This window comes from Alosa alosa, chromosome 23 (assembly GCF_017589495.1).
Source record: "Alosa alosa isolate M-15738 ecotype Scorff River chromosome 23, AALO_Geno_1.1, whole genome shotgun sequence".
Classification (NCBI taxonomy): Eukaryota; Metazoa; Chordata; class Actinopteri; order Clupeiformes; family Clupeidae; genus Alosa; species Alosa alosa.
The window spans coordinates 1,159,016-1,166,627 of NC_063211.1; positions in this window are offsets into that span (position 1 = coordinate 1,159,016).

Genomic DNA, 7,612 nt, shown 5'->3' on the forward strand with positions numbered 1-7,612 from the left:
GGACCACTTAACTAACCCTAGCTAAAAAAAGATTAGACCTACTTCAACAGTAGCCTATAATTAGTCTACACAATAGGCCTACTCACTGAACCACCTTGCTTATTGTTTTTGCACTTTACTTATTGTGTGGATTCATACTGTATGATTTAAACTGGCATATCTTACATAGACAGTGTTGCAGAACTGTTTTTACATACAAGTTGGTTCAATATTGCAAACAACTCATCTATGCGGTATGGACATAGAAAAAAAAAATGAATTAACAATCTATTCAACAGCGTTGCCAGCATGATGCAACAGTATAAGGCTGGAATGGATGCCTGTGGGAAGTTTTGGCAGCTGATTGAGTCCTTCTGGAGGCCGTTCCTCCCAGTGTTCACCAGCACTGGTGAGAAATAGTCAAGAAACGGCCTAGAATGCTATTCACAACATCGTGGAACCCAGATGATGCTATTCACAACATTGTGGAGATCGTGGAGCCTGGAGGATGCTATTCACAACATATGTGTAGCCCAGAGAATGCTATTCACAACATCGTGGAGCCCAGAGGATGCTATTCACAACATTGTGGAGATCGTGGAGCCCACAGGATGCTATTCACAACATTGTGGAGATCGTGGAGCCCACAGGATGCTATTCACAACATCGTGGAGATCGTGGAACCAAGAGGATGCTATTCACAACATCGTGGAACCCAGAGGATGCTATTCACGAGATCGTGGAGCCCGGAGGATGCTATTCACAACATCGTGGAGATCGTGGAGCCTGGAGGATGCTATTCACAACATCGTGGAGATCGTGGGCCCAGAGAATGCTAACAACATCGTGGAGCCCAGAAAATGCTATTCACAACATCATGGAGCCCACAGGATGCTATTCACAACATCGTGGAGCCCAGAGAATGCTATTCACAACATCGTGGAGATCGTGGAGCCCAGAGAATGCTATTCACAACATCGTGGAACCCAGAGGATGCTATTCACAACATGGTGGAGCCCAGAGGGGAGCATTAAGAGAGAGCTAAAGGAATCCACTGTCTACTATTATGACGACTGGCTTGTGTCTTGGCCGATAAGGAATCCACCGTCTACTATTATGACGACTGGCTTGTGTCTTGGCCGATGTAATCGTGCCCCCCGACCTGCAGGAGGACTGGCATGCCATCGCAGAAGTGTTCAGCCATTGCTGGAACTTTCCCAACTGTCTTGGTTCGGTGGATGGGAAGCATGTGGTCATCCAGGCCCCAGGCGACTCCGGGTCCTTATAACTAAAAAGGCCCAGGCGACTCCGGGTCCTTATAACTAAAAAGGCCCAGGCGACTCCGGGTCCTTATATTATAACTACAGTGTACAAGGTCCTTATATTATAACTACAAGTCCCAGGTGACTTCGGGTCCCTGTATTACAACTACAGTGTACAAGGTCCTTATATTATAACTACAAGTCCCAGGCGACTCCGGGTCCCTGTATTATAACTACAAGGGCACATATTCCATCGTGCTGTTGGCAGTGGTCGATGCCGACTACCTCTTCTGGGTAGTTGATGTTGGAGAGTATGGCAGGATGAGTGATGGTGGATTCCTCTACAACTCTGCCTTTGGTGAGGGACGCAAAGATGGCTCCCTGGACCTCCCTGAAGATGCGGTCATCCCGGGGTCTGAGCATTGTGGTCCAATGCCCTTTGTATTTGTGAGAGTTGAAGCATTTACCATCCACCAGAACTTCATGCGCCCTTTCCCTGGAGAGCAGAGGGTGTACAACTACTGCCTCAGTCGTGCGAGGTTTATAGTTGAGTGCTTTTGGCATTCTGTCTTCACAGTGGATAATGTACAGAAGAGTGATGGAGGCCTATGCTGAGACATGCGTCAGAGCCACTTGCGTTCTCCAAAGCTACCAGCGCGTCATGGCACAGGGCAGGTAGTTACCATGGTGATGGTAGTCGTCTCTGGGGAGTTTACAGGATGTCTGCAAACCACGCCCCACAGGAGGCCTTGAATGAGAGGCAACTTCACCTCTTATTTCAGCAAGGATACTGTTCTCTGGCAGGTCCAGCCATAAACCGATCGGGAGCATGCCTATGTTCCCTCAGTCCTATGTTCCCTCAGCCCCACGTTCCCTCAGCCCCACGTTCCCTCAGTCCTATGTTCCCCCACGCCCTATGTTCCCTCAGCCCTATGTTCCCTCAGCCCCATCTTCGCAGCCCATAACCCTAACCCAGAAATATGGGAACATAGGGCTTACCCCAATCAATCCAGCAGCTTCATAACACAACGGCTCTTTTAAGAGCCACCAACATTTTCCTTTAAAAGCAAAGGTCCATGTTCGATAAGTAAAACACACGGAAATGAAAAGCATAGACATGTGATACATCTGACCCCCACCCACCCACCCAGAGTATTAGTACACACACTTGATTAAATTCAACATGTCAAGTTTAAATTCGACGTGTTGACTGTTGTTGATTAACCCTTTTACCGCCAACGGTGCATATATGCGCCCACAATGAGTGTGTTCTAGAATGCCAAGGGTGCACATGTGCGCCCAAGGAGCATCATCATTGCCGCGCTTACATGTAGTTAATTAAAACATGTAGTTAATTAAAACATTGTTGCTATGTTGACATGATAGTAAACATATTCTAGACAGATCACGATTGGTTAATGTATTACAAATATGCTAATTACGTCATTCACAAACTTCAAGAAACAAGTTAGCTGATGATAAATATCAAGCTATCTAGCTAGCACCCAGAGAGAGTTTGCGATTGCGGTACCGTCAATGTACGACCATGGAGAGTTTTAATTTGGAGAATTTGGAGAGGAGGCGTTGGATGGGGTCGTGTGTGGTCCAGGGAAGGACGAGGATGGAGACGAAGGAGGAGCGGCCGGCGACTTCACCGGCTGTGGTGAGGGAGACGCCCCGTGGGAGTGGCTAGATGTGACGGGCAAGACGGTGGCCACTGAGGGGGAGAGAAAGCGATCTAATGGGAGGATCCCTTTTGTACACACTAACCCACGACCTGGTCTGCAGAGAGTTTGGGATTGTAGTGAACCATACCTTTTTTTTTTAAAGCCTTTTTTAGCGATTGTGTCATTGATCTCATAGTGGCTGAGACAAACCGATATGCTGAGGCATTAGCTTCCACCGAGCTAGCGAGTCACTCTCGTTTACGTGATTATAAACCCACTGATCGTTCTGAGATGGAGGCGTTTTGGCCATTCAGATCAACATGGATCTGACTAGAAAGCCTCAAATCTCTGATTACTGGAGCACCCAAAGTTCACTGGGCTTCACACCAAATTTCGCTTGTGTAATGACACGCAACCGCTTTCAGCTCTTGTCCTCCTGCATCCACTTCAATGACAACTCTCTGAGGTTGGAGAGGTCAGCCAGGTTATGATCAAAACTTTTCCACACCTCAGACTTTGCTTTCTTTGCCGGTGCAACCAAAAGGTTTCACCTCCTCAGCATCCATTCTCGCAGCTAATCGAAACGCATCACCTGATCGCTCATACCGGAATGCAAGCCCAAGACCGTATAAAATGATAGAAATAAAGCCTGAGCCCTGTGTTCGGGCTTAATTCTTCAGCTCTACCATACATGGTAGACTTAAAACCAGCTACGGCTGTACTCCGTGTTGCCAACTATTTCAAATAAAAAGTAGCTAAAGCCAGCTCCAAAAGTCGCTAAATGTCGCTAGATGACGTCACGCGTTAATTTGCATATTAATTACGTCAGCACGTTGTACCCCCCCCCCCCCCCCAAAAAAAACATGGTGATAGCCCTTTAATTCCCTTTTACTCCTGTTTGCTTTTCTTAAACTTTAAGAGCCTAGTTTAAATATATTTGATTTACTTTAAAATACGTATGTTTATTGATAGGCTAGTGTAGCCTATCATCTGGACTACACTACAGCATCATGTGGCTGAAAAGCAGTAATTTTGTGGTGATTTTAATTGATCATATACATGTGTGTGTATGCCGATTGATTTACCAGAAAATTGATGTAATACTGTTTGTGCAATGTCATGCAACATTTGCTGAAGATTATGAGACTAAGTCCTAAGACTGGACTGTCTGGAAGTCATAAGATGGAAATGTCAAGGCAGGTAAAAAGAGGAAGTAAAATTAGGTGACGGTGCCTCACTTTCACTCCGAAGTGTATATGTCCCGTAGCCTGGCGAGCCAGACCCACATTAAAATGTAGGGTCTGGGCACTCACCGTTCGCAGTGCTCAGTCCGAGGGGCGGGATAATCGGTTGTCTTTCAAATTCCCTCTGCACGCAATCGGACGCAATAGGATATTTGTTTTCAAGTAGCAGGGAATTCAAGCCAAACCGTTGCAACTCTGCCATCAATCATTATGTTAAGCCCACCAAACGACTCTATACACGATTTCAATGTCCTGATTAAGTTTCGATTTCTGGAGCTCACAAGCCAACGGAGAGTTGCTAGATTAGCCTTTGCTGCCGCTAGGGGCGCGTCTAGATTTCTAGGCTATATGTCCCGGCTTTTTCGGATGAAGAACCAAGGTCGAAAAAGGTCATTCTACAGTATAATCTATTTTTTCCCTGTGATAGTATTTGTCATATACTCAGCTTATCTTGCTTCTTTGCATTTCTCATATTTCCAGACCGATTGTGCTCCTTGCCCGATTTGCCAGGCACCACTTCTCCTCGACGCCATAGAGGTGCATGCAAGCACATGGTTTCTCATTCTACAAAAGGTTATTGCTGAAAGAAATGTAAAGAGACATTATTTGAACGACATTCTGAAGATGTTGAATTAATGTTTTTTTGTGTTGAATAAAAAAAACAAGCTTTTCAGTGGTGCAATTTATCTGATATTGTGTATATTTGTCAGACCTGAAGAAAACAAAACCGCTTTTGCTGGAGAAACCAAGCCTCAAGGGTCAGAACTGATTTTTGTAAATATATAAGGCTGAATTGTAAAATAAAAAAAAATGATTAACATGACTTTTTTCAGCCTATATGACATCTTGCAAAATATAGCCGAACAGGTGGACAACTCGCAGACTTTCTCAGTGTGTGTCAAGAGGTCCAACTCATACACTAGTGGAAACAATGAAAGAAAAACAGAAAAGGAGTTGTCATTTTTTCCTTAACAAGAGTAGGTCTGAAAGGATTTGTGGATAATTTTTAAGAGAAAACTCCAAGCTAATATAATTTAGTGCGATTTAGGAGTACTCCTAGTGGTAAGATAAAATACTTTGTGAATATGGATACTGATGTTAACCAGGCTATCCTCTATCCTCCATGATCACTGCGAAATTGGTATGAAATTAGATTATCACCTGACATTGACCACATAGCTAGATTTTTATCTACTCATAATTGAGTCATCTGGTTTTGTATTTCGAAAATGTTTCAGATTTGGCCAACACAGAAACCGAAAACGCTCAGCTTAGTAGCATACATGTGTGGGGATGTGGGGATTTCCGGTTTATTTGTCCACCTGCACTGGCAACCAGTGGTCACATGGGGCAGGTCACATGACTAACTAGGAAGTTACAAAGTTTGGTTTGTTGAGAGCTCACATTCTCTTGCTGCTGCCACCACTTGCTCTTTGTGACTGTTAAGGTCCCCTGTCATGCAGGTAAAGAATATGATGTTCCATGCTGTGTGTGTGTGTGTGTGTGTGTGTGTGTGTGTGTGTTACGTCCCTTGTCTAGGGCTTTAGGGAAATAACAAAGAGCAATAACGGGCAGACAAAATATATAAAATTAATTATATTTATTAATAACAAAAATAGAATAACTTAGGAAACTAAGGCTCAATTTTAAGGTTAACGAAAAAGTATACGACAAAAGCAGGAAAAATCACCAGGCCTATAAAGTAGGCCTGAACAGGCCGCAGTTCACTTCTCGGCCTCTCACTCCGAGAGTGGCTGAAGCGGCAGTCAAAAAAACCAACTCTGGCCCGAGGCTGGGCCCGAAGGTGGCGTGGCAGGCGTCTCAAAGAAAGTCGGAAGAGCGCCCCTGCTGAACGTCACGGCTGAACTTTTAAAGGGCCAGCAGCAAGAAACATCCAATTAGTGTGGTTGGTCAATTAAACTGCACCGGCAATCAGTAAAAACTGGCTGAGAGGCAATCTGCAAGACACAAATGAACAAGGGAGCCACAAGCCACAAGGAACAGATATTTCATACAGATATATACGACCACAGGGTCGTAACAGTGTGTGTGTTTGTTGAACTCACTTCTCATGACTTGTTTTAACTTATCAGGGTGAATGCTAGAACCATGTGTTTCACTCTTCATGGAGGACAATGAGGTGACTGCCTGATTTTAAGATTCGCTGGGCTACAGACACTGATGCTCTGGTAACTTGTTTTATATTTATGATCTTAATTGTTTGTTTACATTGGTATTTATAAATCAATTAACTGTTTCTTTAAATCTGTAGCACTGGAATGTTCCTTTCTTCCTGTGTCACTGTGCTGTGGAGAGTAGTGAACGCTCTTGCAAAGTAGGCTTATATTTACTACATGTGTCCATTGTGTAATTGTGCTTTGGAATGTACATGGTAACTAATATGTACCATTTATTTTAAAAGGGACCAGGCCAGCCAGTTTTACTGTTAGTTCTTGGGTTTGTTTGTTTGCTTTCATTAAGTGTGCTTGCTGAAAGCAGCACATTTATTGTTCTTCTTAAGTTTTCTTATTCCTGTAAGCCCGATTTTTGGCCAGCTCCTGCTCCAAGACCTTTTGAGATATCGCCACCAGTCCAACTCTGGAACATCCGGCCGGAACCTGTGTAGTGTGGAAATTGAAAATGATGTCACTGACCCTTGTCATTCTTCCGCCATATTGGATTGAATAGAAAGTGAAGTTTCACAGGTCACAAATTTGGTCCGAACTTCGCGAAACTTGACGTACATGATCCTTGGACCAAGCCTCACAAAAGTTACAGAAAGGATTTTTGATTTTCAGAAGCGTTTGCCCGTCACAGCCAAACGAAATCAGCGACGAAGCTCCGAAACAGGAAGTCGTCCATATCTCAGGAACACTGTCACATATCAATACCAAATTTTGTATATGAACTCGGGACTCCAATGTGAGGGTGCATAAGCTAAAAAAAAAAAAGAAATATTCCAAAAGTTTCCAGCATTTGTCAAACCATCCACCCATATTTGGTAACTGCCACCTTTCACCTTTGCAGTTGCACCTCTATCACAATGCCTTCCAAGTATGCTCAATGTCTCTGGGCAGCCCTGCCCAATCATGAAATCCTTGCTCAGCCATGGGATAGTATGGACTTACGAACTGAAATGGCAAGGAGAACATTAGCTATTTATTGCTGACGTAGTACAGTTATTTTCACATTGACGGTATTCAAAATAAATGTTTCATTATTGTTAATTAAATGTTTCATAAATGTTTCATTATTGTTAAATATCATGATGGGAGAGTATTATTAAAAATGTTACAAGTATGCAAATTCATATGTTTACGGGCATTTAGGTTTTAATGTGTTAAAGACATGCAAGGCATTCTGGGCCATGTAATAGACAAACAGTGGTCAGCAGTGTTAACTTGATTTCCATACGTATTAATATGAATAGGTGTTTCTGTAAACCTAGGGGACAATAAAC